Source organism: Lepisosteus platostomus, chromosome 9 (assembly GCF_059453375.1).
Source record: "Lepisosteus platostomus isolate fLepPlt1 chromosome 9, fLepPlt1.hap1, whole genome shotgun sequence".
NCBI classification, from domain to species: Eukaryota; Metazoa; Chordata; class Actinopteri; order Semionotiformes; family Lepisosteidae; genus Lepisosteus; species Lepisosteus platostomus.
In genome coordinates, this window is record NC_142619.1 from 1,406,100 (window position 1) to 1,419,727 (window position 13,628).

General features: G+C 51.2%; 2 protein-coding genes across 2 annotated transcripts in view; both read left to right on the forward strand.

Annotated features, from left to right (window-relative positions):
• The window catches only part of LOC148654302 (uncharacterized), a 75,457-nt gene that overhangs the window by 20,074 nt on the left and 41,755 nt on the right, over positions 1–13,628 (forward strand). The window lies entirely within an intron of this gene.
• Positions 847–13,628, forward strand: part of kcnc3a (potassium voltage-gated channel, Shaw-related subfamily, member 3a) — a 110,000-nt gene continuing 97,218 nt past the window's right edge. Inside the window, exon 1 of the mRNA XM_088646291.1 lies at positions 847–1,031. The gene's annotated coding sequence lies outside the window, so the exon portion shown is untranslated. The remainder of the gene's footprint in view (positions 1,032–13,628) is intronic.

A 13,628-nucleotide genomic window follows, 5' to 3' on the forward strand; every position in this document is an offset into this window, starting at 1 on the left:
CACACACACACACACCACCCTGCAGACTCGCGTCCTTTCCTCTTCGCGGCACGATCGGTCGCCACGGAGCTGCACCCCCAAACCCGTCCAGACTGCTCCCCCCGGCCACACCCAGACCCAGAGAGAGAGAGAGAGAGAGAGACGTGTGTGTGTGTGCGTGTGGAGACCCAGCGCCGAGGTGGATCCAGACACGCGCACATCCACGGGAGCTCGCGCGCGTGTGCGTCTCACGGATTCAGGGCGATCGCCGCCGCCGCCGCCCCCCTTCTCAGGGACTGACCCTCCGATTGACGTCCCCCCCCTTCCTCCTCCTCCTCCTCTCTCTCAGTCTCTTAACCAGCTGTTGGCCGGCTGCGGCTCATTTCTTCCTTTTTCTCAAAGATAAACCCCGATCAGTCAGCCGAGACGATTCGACAGAACACGCACGCACACACACACACACACACGGAGGAGAGGGAGCAGGAAGACGGCTCAGACGCGTGGTGTGACCGGAGACACGGGAGGGAGGAGAGAGAGAGAGAGAGAGAGAGAGGAGAGAGAGAGGTGTGTTCGGTGCTTCTCGTCTCGCTTGTTGCTGGAGCCTGCGAGGGAGATCAACACCCCGAGACAGGGGAGCGAGACAGAGAGACCCCCAGGAAGCGGAGAGCCCCCCGAGCCGGCGGAGACACCCCCCCTGGGGCTCCGGGAGAGGCAGACGCCGGCGGCCCCCGAGGAGCGCACACGGAGAGGAAGAGAGCGCTCCCCTTCCTCGGGTGCAGTCGTGTTGATGGTCGTGCGGTTTCGGCTTCTTGACGAGGCGGCCAGGACACCCGCCCGGCGGGGTCGCGCACTGGGGGGCTGAGCTGAGCGCGCCTGCCTGCGTCTTGGCGAGGTCCGACACGCGCCCTGGTTTTTTTTTTCGGATCCGCACGCGCCTCTGCCTCTGGGGGGTCTCGGGTTGCCGCAGGGGGACCCCGCCAGCCGCGCGCCCGTCTCCCTGCCTGCCTGCCTCCGCGTGGACGTGCGCGCCCAGCAGCTGGCTCCGGCAACAGGTAAGTCCAGCCCGGCCCGGCCCGGCCCGGCCCGGCCCGGCCCGGCCCGTTCGACCCCGGCACCGAGCCGTGCGCGCGCGCGCGCAGGAGATCCTGCTCTCTCGTCCTCGTTCACGCACGGACCCCACCGCCGGTCACTGCGGTGTTAGAGAAGCCTCCCTTCCGTGCCGGGTGTTGTGTCCCCCGGGGTGAGGGCTGCTGAAGCCGTACCAGTCCCGAGGGGCGGCGTGCTGAGTGGACAGGCGGACAGGTGGACAGGTGGACAGGCGGACGGCGGGGCTGGGGCGAGGGGAGGGGTGCTCAGCCCCAGGGTGGACAGGCGAACAGGTGGACAGGTGGACAGGCGGACGGCAGGGCTGGGGCGAGGGGCAGCGTGCTCAGCCCCAGGGTGGACAGGCGGACAGGGGGACAGGTGGACAGGCGGACGGCGGGGCTGGGGTGAGGGGAGGGGTGCTCAGCCCCAGGGTGGACAGGCGGAGAGGGGGACAGGTGGACAGGCGGACAGGGGGACAGGCGGACGGCGGGGCTGGGGCGAGGGGCGGCGTGCTCAGCCCCAGGGTGGACAGGCGGACAGGGGGACAGGGGGACAGGGAGGGGTGCCTCCCAGTGGCTGTTGCCAGGCCAGACCAGCAGTGCCAGCCCCTGGGACTGCAGCCCAGTGCTGGCTCGCGCTCGGGCTGGGAGACAGGGAGAGAAGTTTAACTGGGGCAGTCTGTCACATGCAGCACATAGCACAGCACCTGACTCTGTCTGTCCAGCTGTCTCTCTGATCTGTCTCTGTGTGTGTGTCAGTGTTGTGATCCGTGTGTGTGTCAGTGTTGTGATCTGTGTGTGTTGTGATCTGTGTGTGTGTCAGTGTTGTGATCTGTGTGTGTGAGTGTTGTGATCTGTCTGTGTGTGTGTGTCAGTGTCGTGATCTGTGTGTGTGTCAGTGTTGTGATCTGTCTGTGTGTGTGTGTCAGTGTCGTGATCTGTCTGTGTGTGTGTGTCAGTGTTGTGATCTGTGTGTGTTTCAGTGTTGTGATCTGTCTGTGTGTGTGTGTCAGTGTCGTGATCTGTCTGTGTGTGTGTGTCAGTGTTGTGATCTGTGTGTGTGTGAGTGTTGTGATCTGTGTGTGTGTGTGTCAGTATTAGGAAGGCCCAGCCCCGTGTTCCTGCGGGAGAAACAGACAGACAGCGCGATGGTAAACAGCGAGGGGAAAAGCAGGGGACTCATACATACACTGGGTATATCGCCTCTCTGTAATATAGCATCAGAGTACAGTTTCACAGCAGCACGGTATCAAGTACAGTAGGGTATACTGTATACAGCGTTAATGTACCACAACAGAAATCAATTCATGTCACAGTGCGTTATAGCTCCATTAGACAGTACTATTATTATCATGTTGTGCAGTGTAGTGTACAGTATCGCCCATTAGAAATCACTGTTCTCTCAGTTGTTTACTACCATAGTACAGTATTACTACAGTACAGTGTAGTGTACAGTATCACGCATTAGAAATCACTGCTCTGTCAGTTGTATAGTCTATAATACAGTATTACTACAGTACAGTTTAGTGTACAGTATCATCTATTAGAAATCAGTTCTCTCAGTTGTATAGTACTATAGTACAGTATTACCACAGTACAGTGTAGTGTACAGTATCATCTATTAGAAATCACTGTTCTCTCAGTTGTATAGTACTATAGTACAGTATTACTACAGTACAGTGTAGTGTACATATCATCTATTAGAAATCACTGTTCTCTCAGTTGTATAGTACTATAGTACAGTATTACTACAGTACAGTGTAGTGTACATATCATCTATTAGAAATCACTGTTCTCTCAGTTGTATAGTACTATAGTACAGTATTACTACAGTACAATGTAGTGTACAGTATCACCCATGAGAAATCACTGTTCTCTCAGTTGTATAGTACAGTATTACTACAGTACAGTGTAGTGTACATATAATCTATTAGAAATCACTGTCCTGCATCATTACTACAGAAAATTCCCTCTATTACTTTCGCTAGGATCTGAACTACACCCTCCCCATTGTGAAGATCAGACTGACATTCCCTCAGCTAGGAGAGTCACTCCAGATACTCTCGGGCACATCAGTCTTTTTATTACCTTCGCTAGCATCTCACCCAATTGCCAAACCTGTTTTGTGCAGAGACCAGCGAGTTCATAGCAGGGCTCCATAGTTAGATCCTAACCTCGCCCCTGCTGAGTTTTCCTTGGCACACCTCCGGCGAGCCCGATCTGCAGTCTGGGTGCGTCTCCCTGACTCATTCCTGGTGAGAGTGACGGAGGGTTCATATACTAACCTCACAAACTTCCACCCTCCTATATACATCTATATAAAGAGGGTATAGATCTCGAGCCCAGTCTGCACTCTCGCAGTGGCTCCCTGGCTCATTCCTGGAGAGAATGACAGAGGGTTCAGATCCCGATCTCGCATACTTCTGCTCTCCTATATATATCTTTATAAAGAGAGTATACATCTCGCCTCGTGAGCTTCCTTTTTTCTCATCTTCCTCGAGCCCAGTCTGCACTCTCGCAGTGGCTCCCTGGCTCATTCCTGGAGAGAATGACAGAGGGTTCAGATCCCGATCTCACATACTTCTGCTCTCCTATATATATCTTTATAAAGAGGGTATAGATCTCGAGCCCAGTCTGCACTCTCGCAGTGGCTCCCTGGCTCATTCCTGGAGAGAATGACAGAGGGTTCAGACCCCGATCTCACATACTTCTGCTCTCCTATATATATCTTTATAAAGAGGGTATACATCTCGCCTCGTGAGCTTCCTTTTTTCTCATCTTCCTCGAGCCCAGTCTGCACTCTCGCAGCGGCTCCCTGGCTCATTCCTGGAGAGAGTCAGGGGCTCCTCACGCTCCTCGTGCTGACAGTCAGGCTGCTGTTCTCTCAGCTAGGAGAGCCCTCCCAGAAGCACCCCTCTCGCCCCACGTCGCCTCGGGGTCACTCTTCCGGGGATCTTACCCGGCCGCTCGGTTGACGTTCTCGCCGAAGCTCTGGGTGTCCGGCGTTCCGGACCCCTTCCGCTCTCCGGTCAGAACCCCCGGAGCTCTGCGCACGAACAGGCCTTAACGTTGCTTGACACCTGGCACGTGAACTAATCACCCCTTCCATTAGCCGGCATTGATCATGAATTATTCACCTCTACGAGCTCTTAATGTGTTTTGGAGCAACAACAGGAAACGCAGCCTACCTCCAGTCACTTGGGTGTCATGAATAATTCATCCGTCTGTGTGTCTTAGACGGATACATAGCTTTCTTTCTCTGCTTTTTTCTGGTTTTACTTCTTTCTGTGTTCGTTTATTCGCACTCAGGCGTAACCTAGAAATTACCCTTCTTGTCCCAGAGAGGACACACTGACCCAAATTTATCTTCCTCTCCTCTGAGTCTGTCTTGTTATTTTGCTGAATGCAGCTCTGTCACCTACCTACTGTACCCAGTAGTTGTATCTTTATTATCAGACAAAGATCCTCAAGTCCAGTCTGATTCTGAGTGCAATAGGAAACAGAGAGAGAGAGGAGGTCACAGAGAATCCGTCAGTAAGAGACACACACAAGAGGACAGGAGACACAGTGAGAGAGAGGAGAACACAGAGAATCCCTCAGTAAGAAACACACACAACAGGACAGGAGACACAGTGAGAGAGAGAGAGGAGTCACAGAGAATCCCTCAGTAAGAAACACACACAACAGGACAGGAGACACAGTGAGAGAGAGGAGAACACAGAGAATCTCTCAGTAAGAAACACACAACAGGACAGGAGACACAGTGAGAGAGAGAGAGGAGTCACAGAGAATCCCTCAGTAAGAGACACACACAACAGGATAGGAGACACAGTGAGAGAGAGGAGATCACAGAGAATCTCTTGGTAAGAAACACACACAACAGGACAGGAGACACAGTGAGAGAGAGGAGAACACAGAGAATCCCTCATCCAAATACTGGAATGCTGTAATGAGATCATCTAGGATGAAAGCACTAGAGAGATGCTGCTGCTTTCTGATTATTGTTGTCAACATGATTAGAGAGCTGAACACTGTAACAGTACCGCAGTGCTTGCGCGACCTGTGTTATAGGACTGTTTGAAGATATGTAGATAATCCCTGAAGAGTCTAGTTCATATCATACTTGCTGTCGGTTTTTGAGTTGTCTCTGCATGGCGTTTCTGGTCAACAGTGCCCCCCTGTGGCCGACACTCAGAATTGCAGGACGAGGTGTTCAGAAATTCACGATGTCCTTTACCTCTGACTCTCCTCCCACTTTCCTCTGTCTTGCATTATTTATTCAGAATAAATATTAATATTGTTTTCATTCAAATGAGCACGATCGTTTTTTTTTAAATTGAAGCACTTTGCAAGGTTTCTTTAAAGACTTCTGATGATGATGATGATGATGATGATGGTGACGACGACAATAATAACAACTTTATTTGATATAGTGCTTTTAAAGGTGGCTTCTCGAAGCGCTTTACAGAATGTCAACCACAACGATAAAAACATGCAGGAGATGCGCAGGATGAGACGGCACGGTGAGAGGAGTCAGGGGCCGTGAGTGCAGGAGGAGCAGAGGGGGAAGAACAGAACCAGTTCAGCAAAGACTCTTCTGAAGAAGGAGGTGCTGAGTCTGGATGTGAAGCAGTTTAGAGAAGGAGACTCTCTGATGTCCTTGGGGAGAGGGTTCCAGAGCTCTGGGGCGCAGCAGGAGAAGCCCTGTCACCCCTAGAGTGTGGTCGGGCTCGGGGGGACAGACAGGAGACCAGGATGAGCAGAGTGAAGGGGGTGAGGTGGGGAGCAGGGCGACCGCAGCTCAGACAGGTACTGAGGCGCCGAGCCATGCAGAGCCTCACAGGCGAGCAGGAGGATCTTGAAGTCGACACGAAACCCGACAGGAAGCCAGTGCAGGGGCTCCAGGACAGGAGTGATGGGATCACTTGCACTGGACCTGGTCGGGAGTCTGGCTGCCTGAGTTTGGGCAGACTGGAGTTTGTTTGACGTGCATGTAGACGCCCCCAGCGAGCAGAGTGTTACAGTAGTGGATTCGGGAGAGGACAGCTTTGTAGCCACAGAAAGCGATAACATAGGACGTAGTCTGGCGATATTTCTGAGGTGAAAGAATAAGGTTTTGACAGTATATTGCAGATATGGGTCTGTATGTCAAGCGTGAATCAATTATCACCCCCAAGTTTTCAATTTAGCCCAAAGTTCAAGTATAGTAGCATCCACAGATAGGGTTACAACACTGGCTCTACAAAGTTGATGGGGGGTGCCATGAAGCATGACTTCAGTCTTAATTTACTTCATGACTCCATTCTGATGATCTGATTGTCAGAATTGTGAGTATCAGAGTATCAGGGCTCAGAGTCAGTGCTGCAGTGTTTCAGCAGTGGGGTGTGGAATCAGGGGTCAGAGTCAGTGCTGCAGTGTTTCAGCAGTGGGGTGTGGAATCAGGGGTCAGAGTCAGTGCTGCAGTGTTTCAGCAGTGGGGTGTGGAATCAGGGGTCAGAGTCAGTGCTGCAGTGTTTCAGCAGTGGGGTGTGGAATCAGGGGTCAGAGTCAGTGCTGCAGTGTTTCAGCAGTGTGGAATCAGGGGTCAGAGTCAGTGCTGCAGTGTTTCAGCAGTGGGGTGTGGAATCAGGGGTCAGAGTCAGTGCTGCAGTGTTTCAGCAGTGGGGTGTGGAATCAGGGGTCAGAGTCAGTGCTGCAGTGTTTCAGCAGTGTGGAATCAGGGGTCAGAGTCAGTGCTGCAGTGTTTCAGCAGTGTGGAATCAGGGGTCAGAGTCAGTGCTGCAGTGTTTCAGCAGTGGGGTGTGGAATCAGGGGTCAGAGTCAGTGCTGCAGTGTTTCAGCAGTGGGGTGTGGAATCAGGGGTCAGAGTCAGTGCTGCAGTGTTTCAGCAGTGTGGAATCAGGGGTCAGAGTCAGTGCTGCAGTGTTTCAGCAGTGGGGTGTGGAATCAGGGGTCAGAGTCAGTGCTGCAGTGTTTCAGCAGTGGGGTGTGGAATCAGGGGTCAGAGTCAGTGCTGCAGTGTTTCAGCAGTGGGGTGTGGAATCAGGGGTCAGAGTCAGTGCTGCAGTGTTTCAGCAGTGTGGAATCAGGGGTCAGAGTCAGTGCTGCAGTGTTTCAGCAGTGGGGTGTGGAATCAGGGGTCAGAGTCAGTGCTGCAGTGTTTCAGCAGTGGGGTGTGGAATCAGGGGTCAGAGTCAGTGCTGCAGTGTTTCAGCAGTGTGGAATCAGGGGTCAGAGTCAGTGCTGCAGTGTTTCAGCAGTGTGGAATCAGGGGTCAGAGTCAGTGCTGCAGTGTTTCAGCAGTGGGGTGTGGAATCAGGGCTCAGAGTCAGTGCTGCAGTGTTTCAGCAGTGGGGTGTGGAATCAGGGGTCAGAGTCAGTGCTGCAGTGTTTCAGCAGTGGGGTGTGGAATCAGGGGTCAGAGTCAGTGCTGCAGTGTTTCAGCAGTGGGGTGTGGAATCAGGGGTCAGAGTCAGTGCTGCAGTGTTTCAGCAGTGGGGTGTGGAATCAGGGGTCAGAGTCAGTGCTGCAGTGTTTCAGCAGTGGGGTGTGGAATCAGGGGTCAGAGTCAGTGCTGCAGTGTTTCAGCAGTGGGGTGTGGAATCAGGGGTCAGAGTCAGTGCTGCAGTGTTTCAGCAGTGGGGTGTGGAATCAGGGGTCAGAGTCAGTGCTGCAGTGTTTCAGCAGTGGGGTGTGGAATCAGGGGTCAGAGTCAGTGCTGCAGTGTTTCAGCAGTGGGGTGTGGAATCAGGGGTCAGAGTCAGTGCTGCAGTGTTTCAGCAGTGGGGTGTGGAATCAGGGGTCAGAGTCAGTGCTGCAGTGTTTCAGCAGTGGGGTGTGGAATCAGGGGTCAGAGTCAGTGCTGCAGTGTTTCAGCAGTGGGGTGTGGAATCAGGGGTCAGAGTCAGTGCTGCAGTGTTTCAGCAGTGGGTTGTGGAATCAGGGGTCAGAGTCAGTGCTGCAGTGTTTCAGCAGTGTGGAATCAGGGGTCAGAGTCAGTGCTGCAGTGTTTCAGCAGTGGGGTGTGGAATCAGGGGTCAGAGTCAGTGCTGCAGTGTTTCAGCAGTGTGGAATCAGGGGTCAGAGTCAGTGCTGCAGTGTTTCAGCAGTGGGGTGTGGAATCAGGGGTCAGAGTCAGTGCTGCAGTGTTTCAGCAGTGGGGTGTGGAATCAGGGGTCAGAGTCAGTGCTGCAGTGTTTCAGCAGTGGGGTGTGGAATCAGGGGTCAGAGTCAGTGCTGCAGTGTTTCAGCAGTGTGGAATCAGGGGTCAGAGTCAGTGCTGCAGTGTTTCAGCAGTGTGGAATCAGGGGTCAGAGTCAGTGCTGCAGTGTTTCAGCAGTGGGGTGTGGAATCAGGGGTCAGAGTCAGTGCTGCAGTGTTTCAGCAGTGGGGTGTGGAATCAGGGGTCAGAGTCAGTGCTGCAGTGTTTCAGCAGTGGGGTGTGGAATCAGGGGTCAGAGTCAGTGCTGCAGTGTTTCAGCAGTGGGGTGTGGAATCAGGGGTCAGAGTCAGTGCTGCAGTGTTTCAGCAGTGGGGTGTGGAATCAGGGGTCAGAGTCAGTGCTGCAGTGTTTCAGCAGTGGGGTGTGGAATCAGGGGTCAGAGTCAGTGCTGCAGTTTTTCAGCAGTGGGGTGTGGAATCAGGGGTCAGAGTCAGTGCTGCAGTGTTTCAGCAGTGGGGTGTGGAATCAGGGGTCAGAGTCAGTGCTGCAGTGTTTCAGCAGTGGGGTGTGGAATCAGGGGTCAGAGTCAGTGCTGCAGTGTTTCAGCAGTGGGGTGTGGAATCAGGGGTCAGAGTCAGTGCTGCAGTGTTTCAGCAGTGGGGTGTGGAATCAGGGGTCAGAGTCAGTGCTGCAGTGTTTCAGCAGTGGGGTGTGGAATCAGGGGTCAGAGTCAGTGCTGCAGTGTTTCAGCAGTGGGGTGTGGAATCAGGGGTCAGAGTCAGTGCTGCAGTGTTTCAGCAGTGTGGAATCAGGGGTCAGAGTCAGTGCTGCAGTGTTTCAGCAGTGTGGAATCAGGGGTCAGAGTCAGTGCTGCAGTGTTTCAGCAGTGGGGTGTGGAATCAGGGGTCAGAGTCAGTGCTGCAGTGTTTCAGCAGTGGGGTGTGGAATCAGGGGTCAGAGTCAGTGCTGCAGTGTTTCAGCAGTGGGGTGTGGAATCAGGGGTCAGAGTCAGTGCTGCAGTGTTTCAGCAGTGGGGTGTGGAATCAGGGGTCAGAGTCAGTGCTGCAGTGTTTCAGCAGTGGGGTGTGGAATCAGGGGTCAGAGTCAGTGCTGCAGTGTTTCAGCAGTGGGGTGTGGAATCAGGGGTCAGAGTCAGTGCTGCAGTTTTTCAGCAGTGGGGTGTGGAATCAGGGGTCAGAGTCAGTGCTGCAGTGTTTCAGCAGTGGGGTGTGGAATCAGGGGTCAGAGTCAGTGCTGCAGTGTTTCAGCAGTGGGGTGTGGAATCAGGGGTCAGAGTCAGTGCTGCAGTGTTTCAGCAGTGGGGTGAATTTTGTTTCCCAAGACAAGTCACGTCCCGTAACAGTCTCTAGTCACCTAACTTGACGTGTATTACTACCCTTGAATTAGATTCATGGGAGATTGTGTTTATGAAATTTACAGCTAATCTGTATAGCTAAAAATGACAAATCCTGATGTCTTTCAGTCCATTTTCATACTGCTTTACTCTCTCTCTGTATATTACAGTATAAATAGCTCTTGTCAGGTTAAACCTAGTTCAGCTGAAAGCAATTATCTCTCTCCTTCTCATCCCTGTTTGTCTATCTTGCGTCTCCCTTTGTCTCTGTATTCCCTCTACATCAGGACCAGCCCATATTGAGGAATTAATTAGCCAGCCGGGGCAGCTAATTAATTAGGAGAACTCTAGCTATTATGATGGAGAGGAGAGAGGGCAGTGGTTAAGGGGTAGTAGCTCTCCAGCTGAGACTGGAGCCCACAGCTCCTGAAGAGACTCTCTCTCTGACTCACTCACCACATGCAAACCCTCCCACTCCATATTTCTATATTTCCTGCCTTACAAAGTATTTCGAACACACAAAATTCCCTTATAACAGCCTGTGGACAGTGTGTAAACACACACACACACTCCAGATTCCCCTATAACAGCCTGTGGACAGTGTGTAAAAACACACACACTCCAGATTCCCTTATAACAGCCTGTGGACAGTGTGTAAAGACACAGACACTCCAGATTCCCTTATAACAGCCTGTGGACAGTGTGTAAACACACAGACACTCCAGATTCCCTTATAACAGCCTGTGGACAGTGTGTAAACACACAGACGCTACAGATTCCCTTATAACAGCCTGTGGACAGTGTGTGAACACACAGACACTCCAGATTCCCTTATAACAGCCTGTGGACAGTGTGTGAACACACAGACACTCCAGATTCCCTTATAACAGCCTGTGGACAGTGTGTAAACACACAGACACTCCAGATTCCCGTATAACAGCCTGTGAACAGTGTGTAAAGACACAGACACTCCAGATTCCCTTATAACAGCCTGTGGACAGTGTGTAAACACACAGACACTCCAGATTCCCTTATAACAGCCTGTGGACAGTGTGTAAACACACAGACACTCCAGATTCCCTTATAACAGCCTGTGGACAGTGTGTAAACACACAGACACTCCAGATTCCCTTATAACAGCCTGTGGACAGTGTGTGAACACACAGACACTCCAGATTCCCTTATAACAGCCTGTGGACAGTGTGTAAACACACAGACACTCCAGATTCCCGTATAACAGCCTGTGAACAGTGTGTGAACACACAGACACTCCAGATTCCCTTATAACAGCCTGTGGACAGTGTGTAAACACACAGACACTCCAGATTCCCTTATAACAGCCTGTGGACAGTGTGTAAACACACAGACACTCCAGATTCCCTTATAACAGCCTGTGGACAGTGTGTAAACACACAGACACTCCAGATTCCCTTATAACAGCCTGTGGACAGTGTGTGAACACACAGACACTCCAGATTCCCTTATAACATCCTGTGGACAGTGTGTAAACACACAGACACTCCAGATTCCCTTATAACAGCCTGTGGACAGTGTGTAAACACACAGACACTCCAGATTCCCTTATAACAGCCTGTGGACAGTGTGTAAACACACAGACACTCCAGATTCCCTTATAACAGCCTGTGGACAGTGTGTAAACACACAGACACTCCAGATTCCCTTATAACAGCCTGTGGACAGTGTGTAAACACAGACACTCCAGATTCCCTTATAACAGCCTGTGGACAGTGTGTAAACACTCAGACACTCCAGATTCCCTTATAAAAGTTTAAATTTTTAGTGATTTTTACGAACACTCATGTTTTGTGGTTTAATAGGTTTCTGTATCACTGTGCGCTCTGTCCTGTGGTTTATTTACCACTTTATTTATTCTCTTCTCCTCCTTAATGAGGTTTTAATCATTATTTACTTTATTGTTCTTCTTATGTGATTTCTAAAAATATTTTAAAAGTATATCTTTTCCAAAATGTTTCCAGCTGAAATAAAACTGATTTCATTTACACGTTGTGGGTGAAGTGAGGTTAAATCGTTTTCTAACACCAGTAACCAGTGCTTCCATATGGAAAGAAATAAACTGCAAGTGATATAATTCCGAGGCTGAAAAAGTGGGCAGGTACATCATCAGATCAGTGCAAAAAAACGTCCTTGAGTCCAGATCAGACAATAGAGATCAGTGTCCTGTATAGATTGTGTGTGCAGAGGGAGCTGTCCAGTACATTAACACTGCACTGAGAGAGAGAGGGGTTAATACAGACACACTGACTGGACACTCCAGTACATTAACACTGCACTGAGAGAGAGAGAGGGGTTAATACAGACACACTGACTGGACACTCCAGTACATGAACACTGCACTGAGAGAGAGAGGGGTTCATACAGACACACTGACTGGACACTCCAGTACATGAACACTGCACTGAGAGAGAGAGGGGTTAATACAGACACACTGACTGGACACTCCAGTACATGAACACTGCACTGAGAGAGAGAGGGGTTAATACAGACACACTGACTGGACACTCCAGTACATGAACACTGCACTGAGAGAGAGAGGGGTTAATACACACACACTGACTGGACACTCCAGTACATTAACACTGCGCTGAGAGAGAGAGGGGTTAATACACACTGACTGGACACTCCAGTACATGAACACTGCACTGAGAGAGAGAGGGGTTAATACACACACACTGACTGGACACATTAGGTACATTAACACTGCACTGAGAGAGAGAGGGGTTAATACACACACACTGACTGGACACTCCAGTACATTAACACTGCACTGAGAGAGAGAGGGGTTAATACAGACACACTGACTGGACACTCCAGTACATGAACACTGCACTGAGAGAGAGAGGGGTTAATACACACACACTGACTGGACACATTAGGTACATTAACACTGCACTGAGAGAGAGAGGGGTTAATACACACACACTGACTGGACACTCCAGTACATTAACACTGCACTGAGAGAGAGAGGGGTTCATACAGACACACTGACTGGACACTCCAGTACATGAACACTGCACTGAGAGAGAGAGGGGTTCATACACACACACTGACTGGACACTCCAGTACATTAACACTGCACTGAGAGAGAGGGGTTAATACAGACACACTGACTGGACACATTAGGTACATTAACACTGCACTGAGAGAGAGAGGGGTTCATACACACACACTGACTGGACACTCCAGTACATGAACACTGCACTGAGAGAGAGAGGGGTTCATACAGACACACTGACTGGACACTCCAGTACATGAACACTGCACGGAGAGAGAGAGGGGTTAATACACACACACTGACTGGACACTCCAGTACATGAACACTGCACTGAGAGAGAGAGGGGTTAATACAGACACACTGACTGGACACTCCAGTACATTAACACTGCACTGAGAGAGAGAGGGGTTCATACAGACACACTGACTGGACACTCCAGTACATGAACACTGCACTGAGAGAGAGAGGGGTTCATACACACACACTGACTGGACACTCCAGTACATGAACACTGCACTGAGAGAGAGAGGGGTTCATACACACACACTGACTGGACACTCCAGTACATGAACACTGCACTGAGAGAGAGAGGGGTGATAAAGAGAGACAGAGGCAGACAGTGGAACTGAAGGAGGGGAGGAGCCGAAACGGAAATCTCTGCAGTAGATTTGATAGCTGCAGTACCCGGTGCTCGCCAGCAGGTGTCTCTGTGACACCGTCCTTGGCGGCCCGCGAGGTTAACGCAGACTGGCTGACAGGCACATCGCGCTGAGCTGATCGTTAGAGTCGCTCCCCCTCTCTGAATGGACGTCAGTTCGCTTGAAAGCCGCTTTATGAATTAATAACTACAAGAATGCAAATTCATTAAAAATACAGTCAATGTGCTGGTATTTACTAGAACAGTTTGGAAACCGTGTGTCTGCATTAAGCTCATTCTTTTTCCTGCCTCTAGTTTTTCTTTCTTTCTGTACAGTATCTCTCGCTCCTCATTCCTGTCTTCCTGAAACCCCTCAC